Source organism: Phyllostomus discolor, chromosome 7 (assembly GCF_004126475.2).
Source record: "Phyllostomus discolor isolate MPI-MPIP mPhyDis1 chromosome 7, mPhyDis1.pri.v3, whole genome shotgun sequence".
Classification (NCBI taxonomy): Eukaryota; Metazoa; Chordata; class Mammalia; order Chiroptera; family Phyllostomidae; genus Phyllostomus; species Phyllostomus discolor.
In genome coordinates this window covers 116,467,219-116,484,631 of record NC_040909.2, presented here as the reverse complement: position 1 = coordinate 116,484,631, position 17,413 = coordinate 116,467,219, and the positions used below count along the sequence as shown (strand labels likewise).

At 44.7% G+C, this 17,413-nt stretch overlaps 1 protein-coding gene across 2 annotated transcripts in view; it reads right to left on the bottom strand.

Annotated features, from left to right (window-relative positions):
* OXR1 (oxidation resistance 1) overlaps positions 1-14,243 on the bottom strand; it is a 376,616-nt gene extending 362,373 nt beyond the window's left edge. For both annotated transcript variants that reach the window (XM_028534085.2, XM_028534087.2), the window contains exon 1: positions 14,123-14,243. The gene's annotated coding sequence lies outside the window, so the exon portion shown is untranslated. The remainder of the gene's footprint in view (positions 1-14,122) is intronic.
* Positions 14,244-17,413: the final 3,170 nt, after the last annotated feature.

The window sequence follows — 17,413 nt, the reverse complement described above, 5'->3', positions numbered from 1 at the left end:
AGATGGATTCTAAAGATCCTTTACCCTTGAAGAAAATATAACCAACCCAACATAAATTTAGGGTAGGGAAAAAGCCATGTAGCTATTTATAGACATTGAGTTTCATAAATAGAGTAATTTATAAATCTGTAGTAGCTTATGTGTCATAATGGGAAAATAAAAACTCAGCATGTAGGCTTTTTTCTTGCCTAGAAAATGACAGTCTGTAGATCTCTCCTCTCTTTATAATCAACCACTCTAAGCTACCCCTGCTTTCTACGTAATTGTCTTGATCTACTTCCGAGCCTTTGCATTTTCTAAAGTGCCATGTTTTCCATGAAATATTCATGGCTCCCTCCCTGATGGTTATTCTCAGTGATCATTGGCACAGTGGTGAGTTCAGCAAATTTCCTTTTATTCCTTTATACTGTCAAGTAAAATTCTAGTCAATGGAACACCACCACAATTTGTCCGTTTTCTAACGGATGGACATCTGGGTTGTTTCCAATACTAGCAATTATGAAAACAGCTGCTACAAACATGTGAGTTCTCTGGGTCTATCCTCAATCTTAGGCCCTGTGAACCTGGGCCTTGAACCTGGGCCTCCTCAATTTTTCTGCCCCTCACTCCTTTTGTGGCGACCGAAATGTGGTCTGGATCTCTTGCAAATCTCTGTGTTTTTTCAGTGTAAGAGCCAGGACAGGGTTTCTCCCCTTCGCTCAGTAGCTTGAGGCTTTTGCATAAGAGATGAACCTGGGGTTGTATGGGAGATTTTGTGCTGGTTTCCAGGGGCAACGTCTCACTGTCTGCACACCTGCGGAACCTAGGGGCTCTCTCTCTGGTCAGCCTCCCTGGCCCCAAACCTTCTGGTAAGTACTCAGCAGAGGCCCATGGGAAGAAGCTTGTGGTAAGTGCAGATTCCTCTTGCACCTGCTGCGCTCCCAATAATTCTAAAGTATCCTGCTAGCCCTCCTTGACCTTCAAGGATTTATTAAAGATTTTAAATGCTTTCTTCTTCGTCATGCCTTAAAATGTTTTTATTATTTTTAGTTGTGGCAAAACACCTGTAACACAAAATTTACTATCTTAACCATTTTAAGTGGACAGTTCAGTGGCATTAAGTCTATCTTTACGTTATTGCACAAACATCACCTCCATTCACCCCCAGAACACTTTTCATCTCGTGTTCTGAAGCCAAATCTCTGCACCTGCTTCGACGACTCTCCCTCTCCCCTTGCCCCAGTTCCTGACACCCATCATCTAACTTTCAACCTCCATGAGTCTGACTGTTCAAGTTGCCTCCTGTAAGTGGCCTCATGCAGCACTGACCTTTCTGTGACTTACTGTGTCTTCAGGGTTCACCCAGGGTTCAGCATGTGTCAGAATGTCCTTCCTTTTTAAGGCTGAATAATATTCTATTGCACGCACATGCCACATTGCATTCATCCATTCAGCTGTTGATGGACACTTGGGTTGCTTCTGCCCCTTGGCTATTCTGAATAACGCTGCTATGAATGAGCATGGTCTTCTTATTCACATTTACGGAAACGATTTCTTCTTCATATGCTCTGCCAAAGGTGAAAGGGTTTGTGACCCGCCTCTCCTTGAAAAGGCATGACCTTCCCTGAATTTCAGTCCACTTGCTTATCCTGTGACCTAAGCTCCTGAAGGGCTCAAGACAAGTTATAATTATGTGTATTACCCAGCTTTTTCTCATCGGAAGGGTGGACGTGATTTCTTAAGGCTGTCTTCCTCGTGAGTGAAACACAGAACTTCTAAATTTTTATTTTGTCAAAAATTAATGAAATAATGGTGGGAATAGTGGGAAGGTGGAGGAGGGAGACGGTGGAGGGGGGCTAGTACAATAAAAGGTATAAATCTTCATCTTCCAGAGCTACTAATCTCAGACCTGGAACCCGAAGTACGTATTGAGGCACGTGGAGGTGATCACCAGGAAAAACGCAGTTGCTTCCCATGAACTGGACCTGGGCCGGCGAGCACGGGGACAGAAACTGCCCCTCCATGTTCTATGCCTTGTACAAAAATCTGATTGTTTAAACACAGTATGTTCAAAACTCCTTCAGTATCATGATTAATTCCCTGATGGTAAACTGTAGAAACTGTAAAAAAAATTTTTTTAATCTTACTTCTTTGAAGCCAGTGCCCTACCACAAATAGCAGGTGGAGAGCGGAGCAAAAAACTAAACAGTGGAGAATTACACAAATTGATTGGTCATCCATTCTAGCATGCTAAGAATATGCTTTAAAAGCTGCCCCCCAACCCCGAAAAACCATTTTGAATTGCTTTTGAAGGACAGTTCAGGAATGCATAGAACCTAGGCACAGTAAGCCACACAAAGCCATAGTTAAATGCACAATTTGCCCTTTCTTTGGGCCAGCTGACTCTCCATCTGAGCCAGTGAGGGAAGTGAGGGGTCTTCTGGAAACGGCTGCTTCCAGCTGCCAGAAAAAGCGGGGAAGAAAGTCCAGACGTGAACCAGCAGGCATACACCACCTTTCTGATGGTTTTAAGTATCATACCATTTTAAAAAATTTAACTGCATGAATTTTAAAGGAGGCTTTGTATCATTACTTTATACGGAAGCTGGCACTTAGCATAAACGGAAGATAAAAAAATGAATACCGTTAAAAGAAAAGTTTTGCTGGACTTCTGAAAGCTCTGTATTTTAAAGCCTGTTCTTTCTTAAAAGAGAGAGCTCTATGGGAGCTATAGGTGTATGGAAGAGGTGTTAAAAACTAGCACCAATGGAAACTTCTTCCTTGCATTACTAAGAAACACCAAAAGAGACAGATTCAACATCCTTTCAATTCAATTCAATATATATCCATATACCACCCAAATTCATCTCGAGTTAAACCAGTCAGAGAAACACCGCTTTAGCCACAGTTCCCTCAGTCTTCATGTTCATGTATTAACTTCCGAGGTTCAGGTGTGCCTGTCCTGGCGAAGACAGCCTAGAGGAGAAAGAGGAATAAGGGGAAACACTGCCCCCCACCTCCAACCCCATTCTTCAGATGGCCAAAATGAAACAAAGAGAGGGATGATAGTTAAGCCAGGTGGCCCTAGATAACCTGAAGGCTATAGAGAAACAGTGTGAAGCATTACGGCAGGACTGGTAGTGATCCGGTAAGTACTCCAGGTAAGCAACTCAAACAGGTGTGTGTAAAGGGGACTCTCATTAAAAAATAAATTCATCCAACAAACAGTTATTGATTTTGTGCTTTGTGCCAGACACTGTGCTGGGTATTGCATTGCTCTTCATCACAGTGGCAATACGCCTCTGCAATACTGATCTCTGTGCTAGCTAGACACTCTGTCTGCCACATTTACTTCTACGTCCACTAGCTCATAACCCTGGGCTGGCTGCCCAGTAAATGATTCTGGGGTCACTAGTGTCCTATGCATTCCTAAAAGAAGATAATCTTGAACATGAAACTTTGTACGGTTACCTAATTTAAGTGCTCTTCTCCCGAACCACATTCATGTAAGAATGCTCTTGCTTATAGTGAGAGGAAATCAGCTCCCCTGAAACTTCCAGCCAGAGGTCCTAGTTCTCTCCAGATGAGCAACAGAGACTACACCTTTTGACATCTGTAAGTTCGTATTATATTATCCTAAATTCCCCTGCCGAGTTTATGGTCCATAGTTCAAAAAAAGTATCTGAGCTTAAAGAGCAAATGGTTTCCCACTAGGTGTCCAAGGGACACAGGATCACCTGAACAGGGCTGCCCAAACCGGGCAACTACCCCTTCAGGCGTAGCTGTATGACACAGAGCAGCAGGGTGCCCCCCCTCCCACTCTTCAGACCTAGCTATGTGCACTGTTGTTGGTTTACCCACACCACACTTGTACTAGGTTGGCCAGTGTCTCCCCAGAGTTCACATCCTTCCTGGGACCTCAGAATGTGACCTTACTTGGTAATTGGGTAATGACAGATGTAAGTGCTTACATTAAGATGAGATCACGCTGGGATAGGGTGGGCCCTTAATCCAGTATGACCGGTGTCCTTAGTAGAAGGGAAGATACACAAAGTCAGAGACACAGGAGAGAATGGATGCTATGGGACCATGCAGGCAGAGACTGAAGAGGCGCAGCTATAAACCAAGGAATGCCAATGACTGCCAACTGGCAGCATTCGAGGCTAAGAAAAAAGCATGGAAGAAATTCTCCCCATTGAGTCCACAAGGAGAGAACAACCCTGCCCACACCCTGACTTCAGACTTTCAGCCTCCAGACCTGAGAGTGAATCTGTTGTGTCAGGCCACCCCGTCAGCGGCCATTTGTCAGGGCAGCCTTAGGAAACGGATGCAGTGTTTTTGTCTGCCAAAGTAGATACTGTTTAGGTAATACAATCAGGGTTTTCTTTTCTTTTTTTCTTCTAGTAATTCATCATCACTGAAGCACACTCCTCCACTGTGAGTGTATGCAGTGGGTATTAGTTGAGTGTGCCTGCCAAGTATCATCTATTCCCTCCTTCCAGTAGCAGCAGACCACAGGTTAAGCCTTGGGCTAACCACCTGGGCTCACAGAACACCGTGTTGGGCTGTCAGTCAAGATGCCCTGTTCTTCCTCAGATACTCCCCTCCCTCCGTCCCCCCACTCCCTCCCACCATCCCTGTCTCTCCATTCTCAGCCTTGGGCCCAGTGACACATTGATGGAAAACCCTAGAGCTGATTCATCCGAGCAGTGAGCATATCACCTTTCCAAGGCCTTATTCTTCAGCACTTCCTTCAATTCCATGAACTCCTCCCTGAACATGCCATGAATTCCTTTTTGCATAAATTAACCAGAATCAGTTTCTATCTAGTTCAGTTAGGAAACTCAAGCAACAGCAACAGCAACAGCCAAAGAAAAATTTCCCCATAGTATTCCATGACAAACATGATGCATGCCTGGCACCACAACACAAAACTCTCACCGTGTGACATAATCAGTAGCTGCGTCTGTGAGGCCATGTTAAAATATCTCCCCAAATTTTTCTAAAAACTGCTGAACACTTCTGTAGTGCCGGAATTGTTCTTTTACCCTCTTGGTTGTTCATCTTATAGTTAAGGTCATTAAAAGCTACATCTTATTCTTCCTCTGTTCTACATTCACCAAGAGGATTACTCATTTGAAACTTTAAAACATGCTGGTAGCGACTGAAAAACTCACTGCAATTGACACCTCAATGGCAGAAAAGGGCACCTTTAAATCTCCTTGGCCTGCTTACAAATGCAAGCTCTAAATAGTTCTAACAGGTAATGAATGCCATGCTGACTCGTCTAGTTTTGCACTTTTTAGCTTCATTGTGCTAGCCCGGATTTTCCTTATTGTTGGAAACTATGGGGAAGCCAATCACTGCACGGACGTACCCACCTCACTCATCACCAGAAGCCTGAGAGTCAGCTTTAAAGCTGTGAGATGTGACTTCATGTTCCCATTCTGAAGCATTTTAAAATAAGGCACTTATATTTATTTATATTAGTAAATGGTTTAGATCAATGAAAACAGAAGAAAAAATGCTTTTGCCCAAAGCTATTTATCATGGCTATTAACATTGCTGCTGCTAAACGTGTGATGTGTTGCTGTGATCCATGTGAAGGGTTTAAAAGAGATGAGGAAAGAATCCTTAGTCCAGAATATATTAATTCACAATGTAAGATCATGTTTTGTGTTACAAAACAACTGTATTTCGGAGACTTCTGCGATAACAGTTTTAATGGGGATTGTAGAATTTGTAAATAAATATAAAGATTTAACCTATTAATCTTTCTAGAATATACTGTTAGCTGCCCACGTGTAGCCATTTCCAAACACTAAGAACTGTCTGTTGCATGAATCTTAGTGACCTTAGTGCACATCACAATTTGGTCTGTGGATGTAGGGCCAGAGGCCAGCAAGTACCCCCATGACCCAAAAAACTTAGGTAATGATTTACACAATGGCAGCTACTCCTGACATGTTTGAGAAAACAGCGATCCTACAACCAAGTACCTAATGTAAGAAAACGCATTCACTTGTTCCTTCAACAAACATTTATTTATATCAAAACATGAATCCTGATGTCTACCCAGCTAGTCTAATGACATATACTATAGGCAGAAAGCTAAGGTCCACTGGTTTCATTTAAACATGAAGAATTAGATCCATCACTAGAAAAATACATTCAGTAATAGAGAAGAAAAAATTCTCCAGGCTTTACCCATGACTCAGATGAAATAAAACCACAGTTCCAACATTGGGGGGAGGCAGACAATAACACCAGTGCCGTGCTAGCCCCTAATTGTTTATCTGCCTATCATACACACAACATACAATCCCCCTCCCCCCCAAATCAATCTCCCACCTTTCCATAGGAAAACACACCTCCCAACAAGTATACCATCCTCTGGCTACTGTGACTGGAAGAACAGGCTGTGTACCTAATTAGAACCAGTGAAAGAGAAGGGGAATTGTTGGGATTTCTTGCAGCTTCCTCTGCAAGAATGATGGAAAGGCTCTCCTCTTCATTAGATGTACATTAGATGTGAATCCAGGAATATGAAGTCTAGCAAGCCTCAGGCAGTCATCTTAAAACCCCAAGGACAGAGCCTCTCAAGAATGGAGCCAACACTCAGAGAAAGTGGAGCTAAGAAAGTGCAATGGGAAAATAAGGAACTGGTCACGTGGTTTGATCCCTAAATCAGGTCCTACCTGGAGCCATAGCCCCCTCCTCTGTTGCCGTCATTAAGTCTCTCTCTCTCACTCTCTCTCTCTCTCTCTCTCTCTCTCTGTCTCTTATCTGAAACCACTTGAAATCAGATTTTCTCATTCTTGACAGTGAATGAATCTGAACAGATTCAAAAATAAATGATCACTTTCAAAGGCACAGCTGAAGTGTGGCAGAATGAGCAGTGTACAAGGACAAAGAAGGCAGGCAGGAGTCATGCCAAGATCCTTCCTCCCTTATCTCACTCAGTCATCACACCTGTAACCAGGTGGGTGTGATTCGCAAAAGAGAGAAGCTGAAAAGTCAAGTAATTTGCCCAAGTTTCACAGCCACTAACTAAAAAATAGAGACTTGAATTTGAGTTTGTCTGATTCTAAAGGGAGTCTTCTTTCAAAGTGGCCATCTGGCCTGGCTTCCAATTTTAAACCTTTTATTACTGCAACTGATTACATATCTTCATAATCTGCAAATAAGACAAAATATGTAATATATTTTACAATTCACAAAGTACCACTAATACATATAGGCATTTACATTTTCATTGACTCTGAAATTCTTCAGAAAACCACAATGGCAACAGCACTGGACTGATTTAAAACAAAAACCAAACTATTAACGGACAACAGAATCATAAACAAGGGCCGGTCTTCAATTTTCTGATCGTTAACAGACATAATGCAGTTGAGGATACAATCTGCAGTGGCGTTTTTTTTGTTTTTAGACACCTTCACCTAAAACCCTACTTATGTTCACTCCGTTTGGGAAAGAAATTAAAGTTGTGCGTGATCATTTTGACCACTTAGGTCAAACTTCTATAGAAATTCATTTAGAGATCCCATTAATGACTTGTTTTTGCCTGTAGAAGATTGAAAATATCATAATTTGAGCTGAATAAGTACTGTTAAATAAACAGGAGAAACATGGATTTAACCAAGAAAACAAGTGTGCTCTTCAGGTAGAGAAAGGTCTGGACAGAGCCTTTGAAAAATGTAGACTCAGCTGAAATAATGCGGTGACTATAGAGCATGTACAAATCACTTCATAACCCTAAATCCTCAATGTCTCCTAAGGCAAAAGAGGACATCAGACCATAGCACCTCCGAGATCCCTTCCTAAACTACCATCCACCTCGACGGTCCTTTTCCATCTCCCTTTGCTCACCATCAGCCCTCTGACATCGTACCCCACTTCCTTGGACAGTAGCCGTTGAAATTCAGCACTGGAAGGACATGCAAATGTCACCACTATTTAATAGGCGTCTCTGTTCTGAAACTATTTCCCAAAATCTGAAAATAAAATGTCCAGAAAATAAAAAGTATCTCCATTTCAAGGATGAGGAAAGTGGGAGTTCTATAAACTTAAAAACATAAATCTAAAGTCACAAAACTACCGAGTGCCAGAGTTGATGGCAAAGCTCTTCATCCTCCCTCAGCCGCGGTATCTGTTTCTTTGTAATGGGCAGTTAGTGTTCCAGCTCATCGGTCAGTTTTTTTCAAATGCATTAATTAATTCTTAAGCCTGATCACAACGTTAGTTCAAAATAGCAATGTTAAAATCGAGCTTCTTAATCCAGAAGACTGAGACCTATGTTTTGGTCCGTGAGGGTCCCAGACCGATTGTCAAGTAGCACACATGTCCTGGGGTGGACCAGGCTGCTGAATGCACCCACAGCGGTGCTCCCGTCCCTCACCTTCTTTAAAAGGACGGAGACTACACTAACTCACAGAATTAGAATTGCCTCAGCCAACTCAGCTCAGTATTCAGATTCCAAATGACATCACTTAACCAATACTCTGAAGACAGAAGAGACACACTCTTTATAAAGAAGGCTGAAAGCCTCAGAAAACATTCTGGGCTATTTGTTTCTTAAGATGAATAAGCATTAATAAAGAAAAGCACAACCTTCCACCAGCAAGACAGCCTTTTTCATGCATTGCTATTGCTCATTCTTAACAATAAGCTAAAATGAAATAAACAAAGAAACTCTCTTTGCCTTTGCTGGAGCATAAATTTGAAAACTTTGCTTTTGTTGTTGTTCACGAATTCAGCAAAGGCAACCTACAAGGTTAGATAAAATTCCTTTCCCTCATACTACTCTTTTTCCAGCTAAGACAATAGCAAGTTTGTTTAAAGGAAAGAGGAGCCACTATATTATTTCATTTCCCCACAAAAAAAGTATACTCCAATACCTTGAAACATAGGTACTGCCTAGTGCTCAAGACAGCAAAAATGCTCACTTCCATAATTTTTCTATTAGTCTCCTTAAAATAGTGACATGGTATTATCAATCTTTGGAAGTATGTGTTCAAAGGCTGTGTTGCAAATATTATTAGGACAGAATCGATTTGAAATTCTGCTTCACTCTAACCATTATACCAGCCATGCTACTACTGCCTTCTACCACCATGGCTATCAGAAGTGTAAAAGGACGAGCATCCACCCAACAAGTAACAGTGGGAACGCAACCATCTCTCCTTGTCCAGATGTCAAATAAAATCAGTAACTATGTCCTAAATAAAGTTAAAGAGAAACAAGAACTGACCCCTTTCACCTCCTATTGCTCACACTCTTCTTGTCTGGTCCAAACAGAAAGCCACACAATTGTTTCCCCACCTAACGGTTGCTTCTGCCATCTGCATTTCACCTACTATGTTTGGAAGTATTTTCAAGATTGAGGCTACATAACTGCTCCAAATTTCATGAAAATGTCTATACATCATGTGTTTCTTTCTACAGACAGGCTTTTAGAGACATGGGGAATATACGTACATTCTGTGAATAAACCTGTTCTTGCAAACTGGTTGCAATGAACAAGGCAGCTCAGTCTTGCAAATGCAACAGTCCCAGTGCTCAGAACAGAACTTCCTTTTGAATTTGCAAATGCCTGTTGAATTTATAAGCTATGATTCTCACTGGTTTAAGTCATTTTTGAGCTTTCACATAATCCAATGATAGGTGCACTCTATCAACACTCATGTTTCTCAAGCTGAAGTTCTGTTTTCCTCAATTCTTTCACTACTCCCTTGGGAAAGGCAAAGTCTTTCTAACAGCAACAATAGGCAATTGTGCAAACAACTGAACAAAAACAATTCAAAGATGCAAGCAGAGAAACTGGGTTGCCTTTGTGGGAAACAAGGGCTCTCCCACTGCCTTTTTCCCAGAGACACACATCTCTGTTCCACTTTGGAAGGAGTATAGAGCTGTTTGTGTTGGTACACACAGGAGAAAAGGAGGGGTTATTATTGGGTGCCCAGGGGACTTAGCAGGAGTATAAAGTCTCCTCTGCTACGTGAGCTCCTGAGGGACTGAGGGATGGTGATGGCCAAGGATGGAAGGAATGGTTATTAGAACAAGAAGGAGAGTAAGCAGCCCCAGTGATGATCCCTGCAGAATGAATTCTGAAACCAACCAACCGATGGATAGGGCTGGGGCAAGAGAGAGGGTGGAAACACTGACCAAATCTCTTTAACTTTCTAGCTCCAGTGATGACAAAGCTTTTCCCTGGTAAGTGCTCTGAGTTCCTGCGTATTATCAATATTAGAACAGATCCCTGATCTTATTACGTTTAAGGGTGTAAGCTGTTGTTGTTCCTTCTAGGTGCAGTACTGTGCTATACAGGCTACAGAGATTTGTTTCCCAATGTATACCATGCTGATGATTTAAAACTGCAACTAAATACATGAAAATTATATGGGATTCTTACCTTCCTGTGTAGATATCTACAAATACTAAGGTTTCATTTTGTAACATTCATGAGACTTCTAATAAATATTCGTATAACATTCTCTGATTCTGTACAATCCCTTTCTACATGAAGAAATTACTAGTTGTAATTTTAATTAAATTACAATTAAAAAAAATTAAAGCTATGTATTTTCAAAGGCAACAAACAAGTTCAATAAAAAAACAGTACGTGAACAGTTCAGATTGTCAAACATGTTTGCTCACTTCACATGCAAGCTATATAATTGATCGTTTTAAATATTCCTAATATATTTTTTGAATTTTTTTAAGACTGAAAGGATATTCTACTAAAAGGAAAACACCTTGAATTTTCTTCAAACAAAGATTTTTTTTTAACATGGGGCCATTTTTCAAAGTAAGTCTCTTAATATCAACTACTCTTGATTTTCAAGATAGACTTCCATTAGGAATATTTGAAAGCATCCTAACAGCCGTTGCTTTTAATTCTGACCATATCTTGTTCTAAGCCAGGGCTTCTCAACTTCAGCACTGGTGACATTTTCGGTCAGGTAGTTCTTTGTTATGAGGGACCATCCAGGGCCTTACAGAATGTTAGCAACGTGCCTGGCCTCTGCCCATGGGATGCCGGGGCACCTCTCCCCAAGTTGTAACACCCTCAAACCATCTCCAGACATTGCTAGTGGCCCCCAGGAGGCAAAACTGGCCGGTTGTGAGCCATTTTTCTCTCAATAAGACACCCCAGCATAAGAAAAAGTGGTGTCTCTTATTCCAGTTTGACTAACACTTCTATCATCATTCTGCCTCATTAAGCCCTTTCATCACCTTTCAAAAAATGCATTTACCCGAGGGCAGCAAAGATTCCATTGGTCATTTCCTAGGGCACACCTGGGTCTAGGGAACAACAGTCTAGGAAAATCAGTGCCAAATTAGACTTCGGAGGACTGGGGGTACAATCCTTTGTGTTTCCAATGCAGGACGTGAAGAATGAAGAAGGAAGGGTTCTCTCATTTCACATTAAATTTAGCATTCTATAAACGAAGGCTTCACCTGCACAGGTGGTGAACCTCCACAGGAGCTTCAGGTGCCCAAATCCTGCCTTCGGTTGACAACCTGATGAATTGGCCCAACAATCCCTCCTCCTTGACCACCAAACCAAAACAAAAAAAAAAAAAAATAGGCAAACATGTAAGATTATGTTTTATTTGAACAGCACTCTGGGAAGAACAGAATTAATGGCTAAAATAATTATTTATTTTACCTTCAGCAGAATTACTAATAATCAGGAGGAAGTAAACATAGTAATAGAAGCAGAAAGATCTTATTCAAACTTTCCATCGTACAGATGTTCGGAAGCACAGGCATATGGTATTTCAAAAGGTCTGTTTCAATAGTTACTGTACTAGAAACCAGGCCAGCCACTGCCACATGGCATAATAAGAGGGCAAGCCCTGGTCATTAGAAGTTTGCTGTCTTCTGTGCTGTGTCCCTCCGCAGGTCGTTGACCACACCCCAAGACAACCCAGGAGTTCTCACTTCCTTTCGTTTGAGTCATCCACCCCGCCCCCCGCCCCACTATTTTGGACGTCCACAGCCATGTCGGATGGTTGCACACACGCCATCTCAAAGCCCTCTCGGATACCGGCAGGCTGTAGTTACAGTTTTCACTTCCCTTCTTTGAGTCCTTCCACAGATGGCAGGTTTCCAGAGTCGCCTTCATCCTCACTTGGTTCCCTGTATCTGATAAAGTCGCACTTAAAATATGGCACCAATGATGATGGCAGAACACAGACGCCGGATGGAGTCGGAGAAGCCAGGAACTTGGTGACAACACCTGCCCCCCCCCCCCCCCCACACACACGCCCCAGTTTCCAATCTTGTACGCAGAACCTTCTTCCTTCCTTGAGGTTGGTGGGTGAAATCTTTCCCAGAGGCGTTTTTACGTAAAGCTTTTTGCACTAGATGCTTGTTGATTCTATTTATCTTGTCTTTTCTTTTTAAGTTACATTAATGTGTGGGGAATTCCGGGACCCCCCCCCCCCACACACACACAATCCATAAGTGCTGCTTGGTTACTCTTCAGGGCCTCCCTTTCCCACTGGTCAATTGGAGGCACCGCGCTTCCCCAGTCCGAGGGGCAACCTCACCACGTCACCTGCAGGGGCAGGCAGAGTGAACTGCGGACCTCCAGAGCTACGCCCCAGGGAAAGGGCCAGTGGACCCCGAGCCCAGCCCGTCTGACCGCCCGGGACTCCTACCTCCGGCAGTGGAGGGACAGCCACCTCCTCCGAGTACGGGATCAGGGGACCAGACCAGCGTCAGTTTTGGGGGATGCGAGGGCCGGGAAGAGGTTAAGGAGGAGCATCACTGAACCAGCAAAAAAAATGTGACCCTGGGGAAAGGAGGTAGAAGAGGAGGAAAGCACGTTCTCTTTAATCCCCTCCCCGTGCTGCCGGTAGAGCCCAGGATCTCCTCGTCATAGACGCACACTGCAGCAACACACGCGACCCCGGCAGGCAACACGCACACGCGCGCGCGCGCACATACACACTCACACGCCCCGCCGCGAGTTGCACGCTGCAGACTTCTACCTGACTTTCCGGCCCAAAACACCACACCTCTCCGGTGAGACCACAGATTCCTGGGGCCTGTAACGGACACCACTGCTCTCGCCCACCCTGAAGCACACATACTCGGACCCTACATTGCACCCCGAGGGTGCCGGGAACGACTTAGGGGAAGCCTTGGCGGCTCCCCAATAACTGACTACCTTCCTGGCAGTTGGATTAGTCCAAATCTCCAACAAGCTCAAGTACAGCTAGCCTCGGGCGACCAAACCAGGTAGGAGATGGAGAAGCCTGCGGCGCAAGTGAACCCCAGAGAACCGCTACTAAGTCACTATTCGCGGGGTCGCACGTAGCCTCCAACCCTTTCCGGAGCCTTTCGGCCCCACCGGCAGCCCTGTTTTTCCGTCCAATCCCTGCACTGCTCCCCTCCTCCCCTTCACCCAAATCCCTCAGCGATTTTCCTGCTGGCCCTTCCAGCCACTTTCTGCCTCCATCCTCTCTCCAGCAGGTTCCCAACATGTGGCCGCGCGTACTCCCTCCAAAAACCTTTCCTTTAAAGCTGCCTCTCTCCATCATTAAATCGTCCTGACCTGGTATTGATTCCCTAAATTATCAGGGTCCACTTGTTCTCCGGAGCCCACTGTCCCTTCCACCGGCGTCCTTTGCTCTAGTTCAAATCCGCTTTCCACGCGCCCCACTTTCCACCCATCTTCCCTCCCGCCGCTCAGGCCAAGGCACGCTCACCATCTACTATACCTCCCATTCTGCGCTTTCACGCCGCTCCCACCCTACCCCCGGAGACACCCCGCTTTCCTTTTGCGGCTGTTCTCGGCCAGGCGCCCGCATCCTCAGCCCAGCCTCTCCAACCCGCACCAGCCCGCTCCTCGCCTTCCGAGTCCCTCTCTCTCCGCGCGGTCCTTTTCTCTTTCCTCGACCTCTGCCCGAGCCAGTTCAGCCCTCCTGCTTTGCCGGTAGCCTCTGCTCCGGCATCCTAGTGGCCACCCGCTTTCAAATTGGCCAAGAGGCTCGCCGAGGAGCTGGGCACAGGGGACAGCGGCCAGCCAGATCTCCCGTGCGCCAGTCTCGCCTCCCGCCTGCCAGCCTAGGCTCCCCGGGGCTCAGTGCCCTCGCCCCACCGCCCAACAACCTCACAAACTTACTTGCGGGTCGCCAGGAGGGGGCTGCGGTGAGCGGCGGTGGCCCCGCCTCGGCGAGTGCGCCCCTCTCGGCGGGGCTGGGCGGCGCGGCACTGGCGCTGCGCTCCTGCGGCCGCGCGGTGAATGGGCTCAGCCTGACGCAGCCGAGCTCTGCCGCCGCCGCCGCCGCCGCCGCGCCGCGGAGAGGTTCCAGACATGCTCAGTTTCCAGGCCGGCCCGCGTGGGCCATACCAAGAGCCAGCCACGGAGGGGGAGACGGAGAGGAACACGGAGCGATTGCAGCCAGACGGAGGCCGGGGAAGAAGGGGGCGCTGTGCCGCTAAAAATAGCTCCTGCGGAAGCCAAGGCTGGGACTGAAAGCTACACATCCCCATTCCGGCGCTTGAGGGTCAGGGTCCAGGGCGCGCGTGTGGCTGGGACCGTGACCGCACTCTGCACCCCACCCGGAGGAAACCGACCCTTCTCCCTAGGCACCCCCGGGTTTCGCCCGAGCTAAGCCCGAGGCTGCCCCGATTCCTGGCTCCCTCCTTTGGTTCTCTGCAAAGAAACGGAGGAAAGTTGGATTAAAGAGATGTAAAAGCTCTGCCACCGGAAATTGACTCAGACTTACAGAGAAAAAAAGTTAGGGGGAATGCCTGGATTTGCAGGAAGGAAAAATGAGGAAAGGACGACTTTCAACAGCCTCCCGGGGTGGTTGGGGGCGGGGGGCCGTAGGGCAAAGGGCTGTGTGAGGCTGGCTGGAGGGGACTGTGAGAAGATCTTCTACCATAGAGAATTCTTTTCTGCGCATTTACAACTCCTCATTCCGCAGAATTTTGCATAGTTCGCTGACACACACCCTGACCTTGGTGATTTTGTTCTTGTTATCTGAACTTCCCCAGGTTATTTCCGTCCCCACGTTCGACTTCCATCCGTCCTCTTCTAACCAGGCTTTAAATTGCAACAAGAAAAGGTTGCAACTGAAGATGGGTGGATTACGACACCTGAATTGGAGCCTGTCCCTTTGCTAACCCTTTGTAATGAGGGCTTGGTCCTGTGGCCAAGTTAGCGCCAAGATGTGTCCTGGGTCTCCTGAGCACTGTCAGTTGATGTCTCAAAACCACCGCACCGGCAAATTCACCACATCTGTCCCCGTTGTTACTGTTAAGTATATTCTATCTCCTTCCTGATAATCTACTTTTGAATTTTTTCTTCCTGAGAGGTATATGTGTTTCCTGGGCTAAATTCACTCAGAGCCACCCCATAAGAGAATCATTATTATTCCCGTTTGACAGATGACGTTGAAGTTCAGAAACATTCATCTCTTGCCTTGAATAATAACATAGTGTTGACCCAGAGGGTTCCTGACTAGAAACTTTCATGATTTCCACACAACCAACCCCCTTGAAACAGTAGTTTGACTTGAGACGGGAAATTTAGGAATTATTCTCTGTAGAGTACTAAATATTGAAAAATGCTGATTGCGAGTTTTGATCTCCATTATTCCCCCCACCCTCGATTTTTTTTCTGGGCATGTACAGCTTACATTTTGTCTATTTTGTTGGAAGTGGCTGTTTTCGTTTGTATTCATTGAGAGAGAATTTACTGAGAATCTTCTAAGAGCAGTGCATTCACCTAGATGTATCACAGTTCAGCTTGTTTGCTAAAGCTACTTTCTTTGGCCATTGTTAGAAATTAGTGGGGTTTTGTGAAACTTACTCAGTGAAGTAGGTGCACTTGTTTCACAGAACTGTAACAGTATGGGTATATTTGGATTAAGTTTTCTTCCCTCCTAAGCTGCCTCCTTCCCTCCCCACTTACAATTTGGTGCCATACCCAGCCCAAAATGTTTGATCTTTTACTTGCTAGACTCCAGCTCCTTGATTCATTTTTTATCTAGAGTGTGTTTCCAATAGATGGCATCTCCAGGACTAGAGCCACTTTATAATGACAATGCCATTTTTGTAATGTTCTATGAGCCATTCATTGGGAAATCAAACTGGAACTTCCTTAGGGTATCAGCACAACTCACTCATTCCTTTCTGAAGGTAGTGAAAAAAGATGAAAAATATACTTTACATTTATCCCAGTTGTTTTCCTTCTTCCTTTCTCAGTAATTAATCTTATAGTGCCTGTGATTGTCTGAATGTGTTCACGCTACTGCATGAGCACTAGGTATAATCATGAAATAGGCAATTGACTTCAACGTTTAGATTTTTTTATTTTCTACCTAAATATGAAGTTCAAAAACATATTGTATTCAAAACTCTTAATAGCACGTGACAGACTCAACTCCAACTACCAGGCAGACTAAGACAGTGCAGTGGCCGTGTCTCGCAGAAGAGCAAGGAGTGGAGACTGATCCAGGGCTGACCGTCAGCGGGAATGTTTCTCCCTCTCCCACACTTGCTCTCAGCATTGCTTTCAGCGCTGGTTTCATTCTCCACCAGTCTGTGTCCCTAGCGCAGTTCCAGCCCTACTCAGAGGACAAGCTTTTGATCTTGCCAAGAAAGCAAACCTCATGTGCTGATGAGCAGATCAATCTTTGAAAAAGGACTCAGGATGGCTGTCCAGAGTCACACAGATCCTCTAGGGGAAGAAACTTTCTCAAAAGGAGGGAAAGGATCCAGTTAGCAGAAAAAGAGAGAGGGGATGCTTTCAAGATAGAAATAACAGACACCCACCACAACCATGGACAGGCCTGTTTCCCCACAGACAAAAAAAAGGACAGCAGTCCCCCAGTGGGATATCTTTTGGTTTGAATTATTCAGGAATAAGCAAAAGAGTAATAATGCTTTTTAGTGATGTTTCCTACCTCTTTTTAGGCTCAGATGCTTCGATCTGCCTGCCTAATGGTAGCAGCCAGTCCCCTCTTTGTTGCCCTTCTCTTTGTTTCTGGCCCTGGTTACCTCCAAGGTGGTGCCTCTTGCTAATGTCTTCCAGTGAGCCTCCAATCAGCTCAGGCCTGCAGTCTGCAAGTGTCTCTATGGGAAAAGGCTATTTTCTGTATTCTTAAAGCCCGTTCTTTCTTTTGTGACTTAACGTTCTTGATCATTACCCAAACCATTTAATAACTAATTAGTTATAAAAGTAACTAAGGCTTTTCTCTTCTGCCTCCAATCCTAAACACATAAGGGGAAATGCTGCTCTTATAGTAAGTGTATTATGTCTTTCATAGGGATCACTGCTAGGATTATTTAAGTAAATTATTATCACTCCTTTGCTTTGTATTTACCCCCAAATGTATGAAATTCACTTGTTACCTCTTTTAATTGGTTTATTAAAAAAATAATGTAGTCCTGGCCAAGTGGCTCA